General features: G+C 42.2%; 1 protein-coding gene and 1 long non-coding RNA gene across 2 annotated transcripts in view; one reads left to right on the top strand and one right to left on the bottom strand.

Annotated features, from left to right (window-relative positions):
* Nucleotides 1–5,546: 5,546 nt before the first annotated feature.
* Nucleotides 5,547–9,053, bottom strand: LOC115119611 (uncharacterized). Its single transcript, XR_003862011.2, has 3 exons — nt 8,846–9,053; nt 8,460–8,581; nt 5,547–6,508 (listed from the first exon to the last, which is right to left on the bottom strand). It is a non-coding gene; the product is annotated as an uncharacterized LOC115119611 (long non-coding RNA).
* A 352-nt stretch (nt 9,054–9,405) lies between these two features.
* The window catches only part of LOC115119609 (centrosomal protein of 170 kDa-like), a 99,457-nt gene continuing 91,155 nt past the window's right edge, over nt 9,406–17,707 (top strand). The window contains exon 1 of the mRNA XM_029648457.2: nt 9,406–9,578. The gene's annotated coding sequence lies outside the window, so the exon portion shown is untranslated. The remainder of the gene's footprint in view (nt 9,579–17,707) is intronic.

Here is a 17,707-nt window from a genome sequence, read left to right as displayed (position 1 = left end):
CATTGTTATAATGCTTATGTATATCTCATTAGTATCTTATTAATAATTATAGACAATGTTAGAATGATGCATAAAAAAAAAATCTTCACTGTGTGTTAGAATTAGCTCTGGTGCTTTTCTCCATGAAGATGGTAAATGGGTGGTAAATTAAAGTTACAGACCCAACATTATATTATAGTATGCCCTCCTCGTAACCATGTTTGCCAGTGACAGTCTCTTCCAATATTTTTGTTCATCAAAAGGTTCAGTAATAGACTCATGCAATTCCAGTTCATATTGCGAGGGTTGTTTTGTTTGCGCAATGTGATTTCAGTGCGTCTGTATATTGTCTATAAAAGTTGATCCTCGTGTTTGTATAGTCTTTCCTTTTTAGACCACATAGGCCTAATAAAACACTTCTAATGGTAGGCTAACCGCTGAGTTTGGATCGCGCTGTCTCTTTCTCTCTCTGTGGTGACTTAAAGAAGAGTAAAGTTAAGGCCTCAACATCTTGCTGAATTTATCTGAACTAATATCTATCTGAATTTTAGTCTGTGTCCATTTCGAAATTGCTGAACAAACAGGCCTACCTCATTGCAACTCGTTTGCTTGCACTTGCTTATACTTAAGACCTAAGTGTTAAATATATAAGAACAAACATTGTGAATTTACTGAACATAAATGCAATAATGTTTGCGTATGGTTGAAAAGTCAAAACTCATGTCGATATTCATTATGGTTCTTATCAGGTTATATAAATCCACAAGGACTCAGAAACCAATAGAAACCAAGTCAGCCATAAACTCCATCCTCGGGACAGCTTTATGTAGACCCTAAAAGTATGTGGGCACTGTTTGTCACCGTTATAGTGCATTTAAAGTAATGTTTAGAGTTGTGAGGTGGCTTCGCTGGCATGCATCTAAAAAAACGTAGTTTGCCCCACCAAGATTGACATGCTAAAATAGCATCTGCACAAACCATAAACCTGGGACGGCCCAAAATGAATACATTCTTAGAATATCAGGCCCGTTTTTACATCACCTTGTTTAGGGGGCAGGTGAATTAGAGGCAACTTGAATGAACTGATTTGATTAGAATTGTATTATTCTGTATATCTGTATTACTCTTTTCACTTTGTAATTTAAGTCATTATTGTGATCCCTCCTCAGTTTTCTCCCATCACAGGCATTGAACTCTGTAACTGTTTTAAAATCACCAATGGCCTCATGGTAACATCCCTGATCAGTTTCATTCCTGTCCTGCAGCTCAGTTCAGATGGATATTTGATGTGTCTGGATGGTTTAATACATCATCCACAGTATCATTATTAATTTGACCATGCTTAAAGAGATATTCAACGTCTGATTTGTTATTGTTACCCATCTACCAATCACCGCCCTTCTTTATGAGGCTTTCCAAAAGCTCCCTGGTCTTTGCAGTTGAATCTGTATGAAATTCAATACTTGACTGAGGGACCTTACATATGTTTTACCTATGGGGGACAGAGGAAGGGTTAGTCATGAAAAAATCAATGTCAACCCCTATTATTCACACAGAGTAAATCCATGTAACTTATTATGTGATTTGTCCTGAACTAATTTAGGCTTTCCTAAACAAAGGGGCAGAATAATTACGCAATGTATATTACCCACTATATTTTAGTTATTTAATTTCTACTTATTGTAACGACGTTCGTCTGTTGTTGAAAGAGAGGCGGACCGAAATGCAGCGTGGTGGTTACTCATGATCTTTAATAAAGGAAAAAGGAACGATACATGAAATAACTTAATACTATGAAAACAACAAACGGAACGTGAACCCTATTACAGCCTATTTGGTGCACACTACACAAAGACAGGAACAATCACCCACAAGATACAAAGTGAAACTCAGGCTACCTAAATACGGTTCCCAATCCGAGACAACGAGAATCACCTGACTGATTGAGAACCGCCTCAGGCAGCCAAGCCTAACTAGACACACCCCTAATCATTCACAATCCCAATGCTATAAAACCCCAATACGAACACAACACATAACCCATGTCACACCCTGGCCTGACCAAAATATATAACGAAAACACAAAACATATTGACCAAGGCGTGACACTTATCTAAAAACAAATATATATAAAAAAACTCACTTTAACATTACAGAGTATTTTGTGCAGATAGTTGACAAAAAATAACAATGAAACTAATTTTAATCCCAATTTGTAGAAGAAATCCAAGGGTATGAATACTTTTGCAAGGCACTGTATTCTATCAGGTACAGGGGGGTCCATTAAAGTGTGTGGTTGAGGAGCCGGACCAGTAGATGTTGCTGTTGCTCAGTAATGCTCCATTAGTGAGTGGTTGTTTGACACCCTGGTCTTTTCCAGGTTGGCCTCCTCAGCCAGTTTGACCTGCTGGTAGGCACCCTCTGCTGGGCCTCCCTCCGAGCAAAGCACACTCATCAGCTCATCATGCTTTATGTGGGACACACACACACTTTTCAATGTGGGCAAATGTTTTCTAACAATGTCACTTGTAGACATGCCATGCCCTGTCAAAGCCAGATGTATCATTTGTGATTGAGATGGAGACTAAAATTCTTGACAACCTTGCTAAAGGGGGGATGAGAATTGATTGCATTATGTCAGATGCAAACTGGATTGATTGAGATGACATCTCAATTTGAACATCCTTCCCTTGACATAGCTCAGAGACTCTTACCAGTCAACATGGGAATCAATAAAGTGTGATCAATGGCAAAACCTTAGGCGTCAATGGGCAGGAAAAATGTCCCTTGCTTGGTAGTTTGCTGTTATGAGATGGAAGAAACATTGAAGGAACCCAACTACGCTGATCAATAAAGAACAAAAGATCAGGAAACAAATGCATGATCACACTGACTTGGTGACTCTCTGGATGGCCTGGACTTTGGAGCGTGTCCCTGCACTACCTCGTTCTGGGCACACTTCAGACAGAGGCAGCCTATGCACTGCCATCACCCCCTAAAGTCACAGATGACCTTTCACCTCCTCACACTCATTCTGACTGCTGGCCAGGTCTTTCCTAAATGGAATGATCAAAACAACATAAACAGGATGTACGAAAAGAGGATGATGAAAAATGAAATCCTGATTAATCAGATATGCAAGATCTCTGTGCATTAATGCTAATCTCTAAAGTCATACAGTTCACTTCCTTCAGTGACCTTATTTGAGCCTCCAGTGTCCCTGTCTGGGCTAGATAGAGGGATTTGAGCTGCTCCTGAGGCCAAGTTGAAAATGTGATGTTAGATGTTAGGTGACAATATGGAAGGAGAGAGCTGACAGTATGGAAGGATAGAGGTGACAATATGGAAGGAGAGAGGTGGCAGTATGGAAGGAGAGGTGACAGTATAGGTGCAAGTTAGCGGTGGTGCGCGCTAAATAGCGTTTCAATCGGTGACGTCACTTGCTCTGAGACCTTGAAGTAGTGGTTCCCCTTGCTCTGCAAAGGCTGTGGCTTTTGTGGAGTGATGGGTAACGATGCTTCGTGGGTGACTGTTGTTGATGTGTGCAGAGGGTCCCTGGTTCGCGCCCGGGTATTGGCGAGGGGACGGACTAAAGTTATACTGTTACATTGATGCTGTTGACCCGGATCACTGGTTGCTGCGGAAAAGGAGGAGGTCAAAAGGGGGGTGAGTGTACAGTATAGGTGCAAGTTATGTGAAACGCTAGCTTAGTTAGCGGTGGTGCGCGCTAAATAGCGTTTCAATCGGTGACGTCACTTGCTCTGAGACCTTGAAGTAGTGGTTCTCCTTGGCTTTTGTAGAGTGATGGGTAACGATGCTTCGTGGGTGACTGTTGTTAATGTGTGCAGATGGTCCCTGGTTCGCGCCCGGGTAGGGGCGAGGGGACGGTCTAAAGTTATACTGTTACAGAAGGAGAGAGGTGACAATAGTGATACAGGCCCACCAGTTCTTTCTTCCACTTCTGTTCCTCTGCTTGCTGAAAGACACTGTTGGTATGGGTGTTGGTGTTTGAGTATTGTCTGCTCTAGGCTGTTTACCTGGGAGGGAATACAATCATTCATTGCCATGATAATTTGAACAACAAATAATTGGGGTGTAGCTGTATTGAATAGACATTTCAAAAAGAAGCCAACTCCTGTTCCTCTTTGGCAGCTTTAGTCACCTCCATTCTTCTCTCTCTCTCAGCTTCGCGCTACACATCTAATCCAATTGGTTTCAGTACTGTTGAAATGTGGACTCAATTCCTATTCAAGGTCCTATATGTCATAATCCCCTCTTCCTTCCAGCTAAACTGGATTCAGCTTTTAGGCTGTGGCAGAAGAATGGCCTTACTACGTTTTGTTTTACCTCTATCTTACCTCAACTTTGCCAATTTTGACGACTTTGCCAAAAAACGTTATCTAACCATTTAAGTTTATTTAGGTATTCCCAAATTCGCCAGTTTATTCGCACTCAAAACCCCACCTTTCCAATTCTACCACCCGGATTGGGTTTGGAAGCCCTTTTGAGAACACTCTTTCAACTAAAGGGACTCATATTTTTTAGACAATCATGTCTCTTGATAACCCATCACTTAGTAAAATCTGATCTGATCAGCCCAGAGCAGAAACAGCTATTATAGAGTTGCAGGCCAGAGCAGAAACAGCTATTATAGAGTTGCAGGCCAGAGCAGAAGCAGCTATTATAGAGTTGCAGGCCAGAGCAGAAGCAGCTATTATAGAGTTGCAGCCCAGAGCAGAAACAGTTATTATAGAGTTGCAGGCCAGAGCAGAAACAGCTATTATAGAGTTGCAGCCCAGAGCAGAAACAGCTATTATAGAGTTGCAGGCCAGAGCAGAAACAGCTATTATAGAGTTGCAGGCCAGAGCAGAAACAGCTATTATAGAGTTGCAGCTCAGAGCAGAAACAGCTATTATAGAGTTGCAGCTCAGAGCAGAAACAGCTATTATAGACTTGCAGCCCAGAGCAGAAACAGCTATTTTTGGAGTACCACAAGAAAATCCTTTCCAGTCCAATAGAAAACTAGATGCTATTGCCTTTGCCTCCTTGTTAGCCCGCAGAAGGATTTTATTGAATTGGAAATCTGTCAATCCTCCCTTAACCTCTCTTTGGCTCAAAGATTTTATGCTATTCCTAAAGTTCAAAAAAATTAAGTATACCATTTGACAGTCAACCAACATTGTATTCCACCTGGGACCAGATATAATCCTATTTTGACCAGCTCCAAAAACTTCCAAAGACACAGTTACAAACAACAGATACAGTGCATTCAGAAAGTATTCACACCCCTTGACTTTTTCCACATTTTGTTACGTTACAGCGTTAAAATTGATTAAATAGTTGTTTATTCCTCATCAATCTACAGCACTATACCAGATTACGAAGCAAAAAGAGGATTTTAGATTTTTTCGAGGAACGGATCTGGGGAAGGGTACCAAAACATTTCTGCAGCATTGACGATCTCCAAGAACACAGTAGCCTCCATCAGTCTTAAATGGAAGAAGTTTGGAACCACCAAGACTCTTCCTAGAGCTAGCAGCCAGGCCAAACTGAGCAATCGGGGGAGAAGGGCCTTGGTCAGGGAGGTGACCAAGAACCCAATGGTTACTCTGACAGAACTCCAGCATTTCTCTGTTGAAGATTTCCTCTGGCGAAGGTTCACCTTCCAACAGGACAATGACCCTAAGTACACAGCCAAGACAACGCAGGAGTGGCTTCGGGACAAGTCTCTGAATGTCATTGAGTGGCTCAGCCAGAGCCCGGACTTGAACCCGATCGATCAAATATCTCTGGAGAGATCTGAAAATAGCTGTGCAGCGACGCTCCCCATTCAACCTGGCAGAGCTTGAAAGGATATGCAGAGAAGAATGGGAGAAACTCCCCAAATACAGGTGTGCCAAGCTTGTAGCGTCATACAAAAGAAGACTTGAGGCTGTAAACGCTGCCAAAGGTGCTTCAACAAAGTACTGAGTAAAGGGTCTGAATACTTATGTAAATGTAATATTTCCATTTTTTATTATTTATTTTTTTATTTGCAAAAATGTCTAAAAACCTGTTTTTGCTTTGTCATTATGGGGTATTGTGTGTAGATTCGTGAGGGGGAAAAAACAATTAAATCAATGTTATAATAAGGCTGTAACGTAACAAAATGAATGCACTGTACACAGTCACAAACAGATACAGTCACAAACAACAGATACAGTCACAAACAACAAGAAATACACAGACCTACAAACAACTGTGCTTTCTTAGGACAATAGACAACAGTAGAAACTTCATGGATTATAAACATCCAACAAGATGAAAATCTACCACTGTAATTCATTACATGACATGAATATCCATTGGTGACCAAATTGCGTAAGAAGAACTTTCATGAGACTCAGTGGTAACGAGACTCTGAGGTGGGCTCATCAGACAGACCTTACTGAACTTGACCTCAGCCTCCAGGTGCTTGATGTACTGACTGGTTGTGCAGAATGTGGACCAGGTCTTGAACGGCAGGCATGCTCACATTATCTTGACAACTCTGGTAAAATGGATTACAGATTGTCTGTGTCAGTCATGAACAAATTCACAATGGGACAATAACAGTGCTGCACCCACCGAAAGTGGGGGAAAACCTAGTTAGTCTGCCACACCACCAGTGTCTAAACTCAATAATGCAATCATGATGTGATAACATTTCCAATTGGGTTTTTGGTGATCAATAAATACATTGCCCTAGGCTGATAAAGGGAAAGGACATCTAGACATCTGCGTTGTGTTAATTGTCTTAAGTCTTATCATAGATGCTTACGCAGTCTTGAAGATAGTACCTTTGGAAAATACTTTTTCTTTGAAGGAAAAGTTTATATTTTTGTTTCTTTTGCAGTAGTGATCGCAGTTGATTGACTGAAACACAACATAATGAATTAGTATAGGTACCTTTACAAATACAAAGGTAAAAGGTTGATTGTGACACTAATCCTACTTCTGACACCAATGTAATTGTAAGGAAACAGGCAGGGAGCAGATCTCGAACCCTCAACCTTCTAGCCCGAAGTCCAGCGCGCTATCGACTGTGCCCCAAAAGCATGCTCAAGCGGCAGAGTCGATATCCTCGCTTATAAACCCAGAGTCGTTACACTACTCCCTCCTTTCAAAGAGCGCATCCTCGCGCTAGCTAGAGACTCCACGTCTTATAGGAATGCGCTCACCGGCCAAGCACCTACAATGTCGTGGATGCAAGATACGATCACTTCTGATATCAATATCCGTGCATATAAACCCAGGTTCGTTACACTAGCTACAAAACATCCAAGGATATGTATAATGAAGTGAGCATGTCATTCTGGGAAATCAGTGCTGATGGACGATTCCACGCCAGCTTGGCCAGAAAATATTTTTGGTATCTCAGATTGTTCTGGTAATTCTCATATACAAACATTGGCAAATAAAGCCCACACAAAAACTTCTGCAAATAAAGCACACTATTTGGAGAATATTGACACCAAGGTTTTGTTTTTTTGTGTATGGTTCACAGATCAATGGGTTGTACAGGAAGCATGTATAGGTCTAAACGGGTTGTACAGGAAGCATGTATAGGTCTAAACGGGTTGTACAGGAAGCATGTATAGGTCTAAACGGGTTGTACAGGAAGCATGTATAGGTCAAAACGGGTTGTACAGGAAGCATGTATAGGTCTAAACGGGTTGTACAGGAAGCATGTATAGGTCTAAACGGGTTGTACAGGAAGCATGTATAGGTCTAAACGGGTTGTACAGGAAGCATGTATAGGTCTAAACGGGTTGTACAGGAAGCATGTATAGGTCAAACGGGTTGTACAGGAAGCATGTATAAAGGTCTAAAAGCATGGTTGTAAACGGGTTGTACAGGAAGCATGTATAGGTCTAAACGGGTTGTACAGGAAGCATGTATAGGTCTAAACGGGTTGTACAGGAAGCATGTATAGGTCTAAACGGGTTGTACAGGAAGCATGTATAGGTCTAAACGGGGCCTTATATGGCCACTTTATTTATGATTTTCAAAAGAACTGTGTTACAGATGTAAAAAGCATATCAAAAATTGTTCCTCCCAGTGAAGCTTCTCTGTGAGAATTGCCAGAACAATTGGAGATACCAAAAATAGTCTGGGTCTATCCTGGCATGGAATCACCCTGATCCATAATGCCTTGTGTCTTTTACAGGGTTCTCCAATTCCAGTCCTGGAGAGCTGCAAGAGGGGTGCAGGTTTTTGCTCCAGCCCATCCCTTACACATCTGATTAAAGTATTCAGCTCAGCATAGTCCTGAGTCTGGAGTATGGGAGTCCTCAATCTGGACTATGATCAATTAAATTAGCTAGGTGTGTTACTGCAGGGCTGGAATGAAAGCCTGCACACCCAGTAGCTTTCCAGGACTGGGGTTGGAGACCCCTGGTCTATGGTACTGAAGTGATGCCATTGATCACAGGCAGTGAGTGGGGTTGTGGCTAAAGTACCAGCTTCACTCTGTTGCCTTCGGTTCATGAGTCCTCTCCAGTCGTGCTGCCTTCTGCATCTGAGCTGCTGGATGCTGCGGTTGGCTCTCTTTCGGGGTCAAATCATCATGTTGAAAGGTTTACTGTGTAACGGATATGACTGTGTATTTGCACGGCTCAATAACAAACAAATTACATTGTATCTATATTTTAAAGAGACAGACTAGAGAGTACATTTGGGGATGTTTTCTTATTTAGCCAGCTCTTGCAACACCTTAAGTGGCTAGGCCTATGGCTAATGTCAACCACAAATACAACAAAAAGACCAGCTAGCTAAACGTTAGTTATAGCCCAAAATGTTATGGCTAAACTCAACCCTCATCTTTAGCTAGCTAGCCTAACGTTACCTCTTCAGTTTAGTTTGATACGCTCCCAACTCTTCTTCCTCCTAGGCTCAACAGAATCGAACTGTGGCTTCATGGATAACGTGTGAACGTATCTATATGTGTGTCCTTGATGTATTTAGCTAGCTAAGTTACACATACAAAATAAGTCTGACCAAAAACGTTGCTACCATGTAGATATCAGCAGAGTTGATGCATGTCTAGCTTAAATTCAGCTGTCAACCGTTGAATCAAGCAGCTTTCCAAATACTTCCCCGAACCAAGCAAGGGGCCTTGGAACTTGTAGTTTTAGGTGATGCTCAATTTTTGTTGAACTGTTTAAAATAAAAACTACAACCACAATATCGCGTTGGTAGGCCTATCAGATTGGTCTTCACAATCACATAAAATAGCTTTTATTCGGCCAAAACAATGTACACTAATACATATGTATCGAATTTATTAGCATATTGTAACAACATTTTTGAACATCTTTGTTTTTGATAGTTGCATTTATTGTATTTGCCAACCAACGTGGAAAACACGCCCACCGGGTCGAGCTGGAACCGCAGACGCTGGCGACTCGTGGAGGATGTAGGAAACTGCTATTTGTAAGGAAAAGCGTTATTGCTGAGCAACTGAGAGAAGAATAACGTATATAGGCTACTAGGTCTGGGCACCGAGATCAGTGTACAGTTCCATTGGATATTGCAAGCCTCCACCATAAAAGCCAGCGAAATAGAGCAGTAAATAAAAGGTAAGTGAGAAATGCAAGATAATGAAACGTTTTTCCACAGCTGTATGATTGTCTTGGAGAGAATGTTGTATTGCTTCCAAGTAAACCAACTGTACAAATGAATAAATAAATGCAGTTCTTGGAATTCCCACTCCATCTTTTATGTTTTTAGGCCTACTTTCTGACAATGTAACTGGAACAATGATACAATTGGCGACAAGGTTTTCATTCCAGGGCATATTTGTGAATTATGAAAGAGCAGATGAACGTTTTAAATTATACAACTCAAAATTCACAATGGGGCGATGCAGAATGATTCGCCTATAAAGGCTGATGTTTTATTGGCTAACGTTATATAGAGAGAGTAGTGAGACTGGTTAGGCTGGTTGCAGTGTATTGTCATGCTGCATGCATGGCCACTTCTCCAGCTTTTGTGGGCTTGCTGCATTGTTGCAAATCTCCCCTGCCATGTAATCGGCTACTGTGTATCTGAGAAGATAACGCTGACCTGTAGCTACTGTAGTGTTAGATTATTTGCTACATTTCCTTTAGTTGATACAATTTGATAGTCTAATGCTTGCCTTTAGCTTTAGCCAACCAGGCTATGTTCAGGCTAGGCAGTACTGGACCGGTCGGGTTATCTGAATGTCCTGTTGTTTCCAGTTAATCAGTGGAGTTTACGGACCAGGGCTTTTATCCGATTGGTTCGTCTATTTGTAATGTCAGAGGATTTTTCTGAGTATATCCATTTCTTTTCGGTCAGTTGTTTCTTTCCCGAGATGAAGCCCTTGTGTGTTCTGTAGTGTGGGGGCTTTATTTTGAAGCCAGACAGCTTGCCTCAGTGACCTGGTTTACTTCATATCGGCTCTCTTTGTGTAATGTATAGGTTTTTTCACCACACAAGACTTCAACTTAAAAAGTGCTGCCAATGCATCTGAATAATTTTATATTTTTGGTTTAGTTTGGATGCATAGTCCTCTCCATGAGACAATCTCGAACCTCTTTCAAGACGTCACCTAATGTCAACTTCCCATGATTTAGAGGGGTGTTTCGAAAAGAGCTCTCTCTTTTTTTTAATCAGTAAAGCTCGAGATTCTGCTTTGTCCATTATGCTCATGAAAAGTGATAAACTAATGTGAATCAGGCAGGCGGTGGTCTGTGAAATAATACTATACAAACATTTTAGAAACACAATAGTCAGACAAATTGATTGGCTTACAATAGCTAGTACCTTAATACACCGATGTATTAAAGCTACACAGAACTTCTGGTACAGCTCCTGCATTAAACAGCCATTTGTCTGCGTGAAACAGACTGGAATTCTTTGAGAGCGGGACAGTGACCATCTGCTTTTGAATCGTTGTCTCCTCCTGCAGGAATTCAAGTGTTGGGTCTGTGCCACTGATAATCATAGCCAGCACTCCAACTGTAACCACTGGCTGTAGGCAGCTGTGTCCGACTCATTGGATGACTGGAGAGGCAGCACACTGAAGTAGCCTACGCCTAAGTACTGACCCATTTTACCATACTTTAGTTAGAGTACTTTAAATATAGTTCTGCATCAATTTGAGAGTATACTGTAAACTATTATCAAGGTCCTTATGCCACTCATGAAGCTCTTTTTAGAGTAGTCTCAATGACCTCCTGGTAACAACAAGGTATACAGTATAATGTAAATTATTATCAAGGTCATCATGCCACTCATGAAGCTCTTTTTGGAGTCTAGTCTCAATGACCTCCTGGTAACAACAAGGTATACAGTATACTGTAAACTATTATCAAGGTCATCATGCCACTCATGAAGCTCTTTTTGGAGTCTAGTCTCAATGACCTCCTGTTAACAACAAGGTTGTTTTCTTCAAGAATATCTTCATTTTTTATGTTTGAGGACTTTGTTGTCCAGCCCTGCCATTGTTTCTTAACAGCCAAGAGGAAGCTTGGGAAATGAGTTCACTTTACTACAGTATTTTGTATGTTGTTCATGAGACCCTCCTACTTCACTCTGCCATAGACACTGCCACGAGGCCAGTTCCCTTTTCAGTGTTGTTATAATAGTGTGTTGTTATAATAGTGTTGTTATACACACTAAGAATATAACTGAAGCTTCCACCAGGTCTATTTTACTAGAGGTTTATGGGTTAATTGCCTGAAAGAATAATGGGCTCTTATTTTCAAGGAGAGGGATAATTAAGCAATAAGGCCCAAGGGGGTGTGGTATATGGCCAATATCACGCCTAAGGGCTGTTCTTATGCACAACGCAACTCGGAGTGCCTGGATACAGCCCTTAGTCGTGGTATATTGGCCATATACCACAAACCCGAGGTGCCTTATTGCTATCATAGACTGGCTACGAACGGAAATAGAGCAGTAAAAATGCATTCTTTGTCATACCGGTGGTATACAGTGTGATATACCACGGCTGTCAGCCAATCAGAATTCAGGGCTCGAACCACCAGTTTATAATTGTAGTTATACCATGGGTAGGCTAGTTGCATCTATTTCATCAGCCGTGTTATAGAACAATAACATCCACTTTTTCCACATGTAGAATAAGTGTCTCAAACTACATGCAATCAACTTCACATCCGTTTTGGGGTGTGACATTGGCCTATTATCTTTGCCAGTATGGATAATTTATTTCCGTGTGCCAGTCTCTGTTTCTGTGTGAGTGACATGGCTATTTTTATTGTACTGTGAAAATAGTAAGGCCATCTCTGGACAACATTAGAGGTGGGGTCATAGTTAACTTGGAATGGCTAGTTAAGTGCTAATGTCACGAATAAGGCCAGAGCCGAGCAAGGTGGAGCTAATGTTTCAGCTTCACAGGCTGTGGTCAGTGTATTTACTGAATCAAACATTTTCTTGACTTGCTCTATAATAACCTGTATGAGCTTAACATTCACTTTTCCGCTTATGCATCATGTTTTTCTAAAATAAAACATACATGTATTTTTGTGTCTGGAGTAATGTAGCCTCCTTTCACTGCTACCGCTGGTGCATGACTGTGACCAATGAATTCATTGTCCCATGTCATCTACTGATGTCCACATCCTTATGTCTGGCACCAGCCAGTAGGGTCACCATTAGTGCAGGTTCCCCATATCCCTAGAGAATGTTATGATTATATCCATCATGACATTGTTGCATGTGTGCTAAATCACCAGTGACCTATATAAATGTATCTTATAATAATACTATGATTAATAATAATAATAATAATATATACCTTATTGTTCATAGCTGGTCATTTTTCCGTGCTGCTGTTGAATTAGGGATTTCTAAGAACATCTATCAATGACGTTGGAAAAGGATTGTAATCTATTGTTTGATGTGAATGGATGTGAACGGATGCCCAATCGGGATTCACTTGAATATAAGTTTTCATTGCTATTTTTAATGTAAACAATTATGCCATGCTGCACTTAAAATATGTACAGACATTTGAATGTCAATAGTATTACAGGCATCAATTACAGTCTATACGTTGAAGCCTATCTGAGTAAACATACAGTATGCCCAGCATATATTTCCATATGTAGGTCATATGGATCATTAAATGGGTCATTAAAGATCCCATGGCACTTATCGTAAGAGTAGGGGGGTTAACCCCGGTGTCCTGGCTAAATCTGGCCCTCAAACCATCATGGTCACCTAATCATCCTCCAGTTTACAATTGGCCTACTAGACCTACTGTATCTCACCTAGATGTATCTCACCTAGACGTATCTCACCTAGACGTATCTCACCTAGACGTATCTCACCTAGACCTATCTCACCTAGACCTACTGTATCTCACCAGATGTATCTCACCTAGATGTATCTCACCTAGACCTATCTCACCTAGACCTACTGTATCTCACCTAGATGTATCTCACCTAGACGTATCTCACCTAGACGTATCTCACCTAGACGTATCTCACCTAGACGTATCTCACCTAGACCTATCTCACCTAGACGTATCTCACCTAGACCTACTGTATCTCACCTAGATGTATCTCACCTAGATGTATCTCACCTAGACGTATCTCACCTAGACCTATCTCACCTAGACCTACTGTATCTCACCTAGATGTATCTCACCTAGATGTATCTCACCTAGACGTATCTCACCTAGACGTATCTCACCTAGACCTATCTCACCTAGACCTACTGTATCTCACCTAGATGTATCTCACCTAGACGTATCTCACCTAGACGTATCTCACCTAGACCTATCTCACCTAGACCTACTGTATCTCACCTAGATGTATCTCACCTAGATGTATCTCACCTAGACCTATCTCACCTAGACCTACTGTATCTCACCTAGATGTATCTCACCTAGACCTATCTCACCTAGACGTATCTCACCTAGACGTATCTCACCTAGACCTATCTCACCTAGACCTATCTCACCTAGACCTATCTCACCTAGACCTATCTCACCTAGACCTATCTCACCTAGACCTACTGTATCTCACCTAGACCTATCTCACCTAGACGTATCTCACCTAGACGTATCTCACCTAGACGTATCTCACCTAGACCTATCTCACCTAGACCTATCTCACCTAGACCTATCTCACCTAGACCTATCTCACCTAGACGTATCTCACCTAGACGTATCTCACCTAGACGTATCTCACCTAGACGTATCTCACCTAGACCTATCTCACCTAGACCTATCTCACCTAGACGTATCTCACCTAGACGTATCTCACCTAGACGTATCTCACCTAGACCTATCTCACCTAGACGTATCTCACCTAGACGTATCTCACCTAGACCTATCTCACCTAGACGTATCTCACCTAGACGTATCTCACCTAGACGTATCTCACCTAGACGTATCTCACCTAGACGTATCTCACCTCTCAGACCTATCTCACCTAGACCTATCTCACCTAGACCCTATCTCACCTAGACCTATCTCACCTAGACCTATCTCACCTAGACGTATCTCACCTAGACCTATCTCACCTAGACGTATCTCACCTAGACGTATCTCACCTAGACGTATCTCACCTAGACGTATCTCACCTAGACCTATCTCACCTAGACGTATCTCACCTAGACCTATCTCACCTAGACGTATCTCACCTAGACCTATCTCACCTAGACGTATCTCACCTAGACGTATCTGACCTAGACGTATCTCACATAGACGTATCTCACCTAGACGTATCTCACCTAGACCTATCTCACCTAGACGTATCTCACCTAGACGTATCTCACCTAGACCTACTGTATCTCACCTAGACCTACTGTATCTCACCTAGACCTACTGTATCTCACCTAGACGTATCTCACCTAGACGTATCTCACCTAGACCTATCTCACCTAGACCTACTGTATCTCACCTAGACCTACTGTATCTCACCTAGACGTATCTCACCTAGACGTATCTCACCTAGACCTATCTCACCTAGACGTATCTCACCTAGACGTATCTCACCTAGACGTATCTGACCTAGACGTATCTCACCTAGACGTAGCTCACCTAGACGTATCACACCTAGACCTATCTCACCTAGACGTATCTCACCTAGACGTATCTCACCTAGACGTATCTCACCTAGACCTACTGTATCTCACCTAGACCTACTGTATCTCACCTAGACGTATCTCACCTAGACCTATCTCACCTAGACCTACTGTATCTCACCTAGACCTATCTCACCTAGACGTATCTCACCTAGACCTATCTCACCTAGACCTATCTCACCTAGACGTATCTCACCTAGACCTATCTCACCTAGACGTATCTCACCTAGACCTATCTCACCTAGACCTACTGTATCTCACCTAGACCTACTGTATCTCACCTAGACCTATCTCACCTAGATGTATCTCACCTAGACCTATCTCACCTAGACCTATCTCACCTAGACCTATCTCACCTAGACGTATCTCACCTAGACCTATCTCACCTAGACCTACTGTATCTCACCTAGACCTATCTCACCTAGACGTATCTCACCTAGACGTATCTCACCTAGACGTATCTCACCTAGACGTATCTCACCTAGATGTATCTCACCTAGACCTATCTCACCTAGACCTATCTCACCTAGACCTATCTCACCTAGATGTCTCACCTAGACCTATCTCACCTAGACCTATCTCACCTAGACGTATCTCACCTAGACCTATCTCACCTAGACCTATCTCACCTAGATGTATCTCACCTAGACCTATCTCACCCAGACCTATCTCACCTAGACCTATCTCACCTAGACGTATCTCACCTAGACGTATCTCACCTAGACCTACTGTATCTCACCTAGACCTATCTCACCTAGACCTATCTCACCTAGATGTATCTCACCTAGACCTATCTCACCTAGACCTATCTCACCTAGACCTATCTCACCTAGACCTATCTCACCTAGACCTATCTCACCTAGACGTATCTCACCTAGACGTATCTCACCTAGACGTATCTCACCTAGACCTATCTCACCTAGACCTATCTCAACTAGACCTATCTCAACTAGACGTATCTCACCTAGACGTATCTCACCGTATCTCACCTAGACGTATCTCACCTAGACGTATCTCACCTAGACGTATCTCACCTAGACGTATCTCACCTAGACGTATCTCACCTAGACCTATCTCACCTAGACCTATCTCACCTAGACCTATCTCACCTAGACCTACTGTATCTCACCTAGACGTATCTCACCTAGACGTATCTCACCTAGACGTATCTCACCTAGACGTATCTCACCTAGACCTATCTCACCTAGACGTATCTCACCTAGACCTATCTCACCTAGACCTATCTCACCTAGACCTATCTCACCTAGACCTATCTCACCTAGACGTATCTCACCTGGACGTATCTCACCTAGACCTATCTCACCTAGACCTACTGTATCTCACCTAGACGTATCTCACCTAGACCTATCTCACCTAGACCTATCTCACCTAGACCTATCTCACCTAGACCTATCTCACCTAGACGTATCTCACCTAGACGTATCGTATCTCACCTAGACGTATCTCACCTAGACCTATCTCACCTAGACCTATCTCACCTAGACCTATCTCACCTAGACCTATCTCACCTAGACGTATCTCACCTAGACGTATCTCACCTAGACCTATCTCACCTAGACGTATCTCACCTAGACCTATCTCACCTAGACGTATACGTATCTCACCTAGACGTATCTCACCTAGACGTATCTCACCTAGACCTATCTCACCTAGACCTACTGTATCTCACCTAGACGTATCTCACCTAGACGTATCTCACCTAGACCTATCTCACCTAGACCTATCTCACCTAGACCTATCTCACCTAGACGTATCTCACCTAGACCTATCTCACCTAGACGTATCTCACCTGGACGTATCTCACCTAGACCTATCTCACCTAGACCTACTGTATCTCACCTAGACCTATCTCACCTAGATGTATCTCACCTAGATGTATCTCACCTAGACCTATCTCACCTAGACCTATCTCACCTAGACCTATCTCACCTAGACGTATCTCACCTAGACGTATCTCACCTAGACCTATCTCACCTAGACCTATCTCACCTAGACCTATCTCACCTAGACGTATCTCACCTAGACCTATCTCACCTAGACCTATCTCACCTAGACCTATCTCACCTAGACGTATCTCACCTAGACGTATCTCACCTAGACCTATCTCACCTAGACCTATCACCTAGACGTATCTCACCTAGACCTATCTCACCTAGACCTACTGTATCTCACCTAGACGTATCTCACCTAGACGTATCTCGACGTATCTCACCTAGACGTATCTCACCTAGACGTATCTCACCTAGATGTATCTCACCTAGACCTATCTCACCTAGACGTATCTCACCTAGACCTATCTCACCTAGACCTACTGTATCTCACCTAGACCTATCTCACCTAGACCTATCTCACCTAGAGAGCCATGTAAGTGCTGAGTCCTTTGTGATAGTTATTTTGTTCTGTCACCAAATAATAATTTTTACATTTATGAATAAAGCCATGTTATTACGGATCCATAGTCTAACTGAGATCATATAAGGATATGCTGATTAAAGGATGGCAATACAAATACTATTCTATGTGAGCAGTTGGCATAGTGGCACATTGTGGTTAGGTAAGCAAGTGACACAATGTGTTTTTCATGTATGAGCACAGGAAAAGTAGT

The sequence above is a fragment of the Oncorhynchus nerka genome, linkage group LG28, assembly GCF_034236695.1.
Source record: "Oncorhynchus nerka isolate Pitt River linkage group LG28, Oner_Uvic_2.0, whole genome shotgun sequence".
Lineage (NCBI taxonomy): Eukaryota > Metazoa > Chordata > Actinopteri > Salmoniformes > Salmonidae > Oncorhynchus > Oncorhynchus nerka.
The sequence above is the reverse complement of the archived record's forward strand: the minus strand, read 5'-3'. Positions and strand labels throughout refer to the sequence as shown.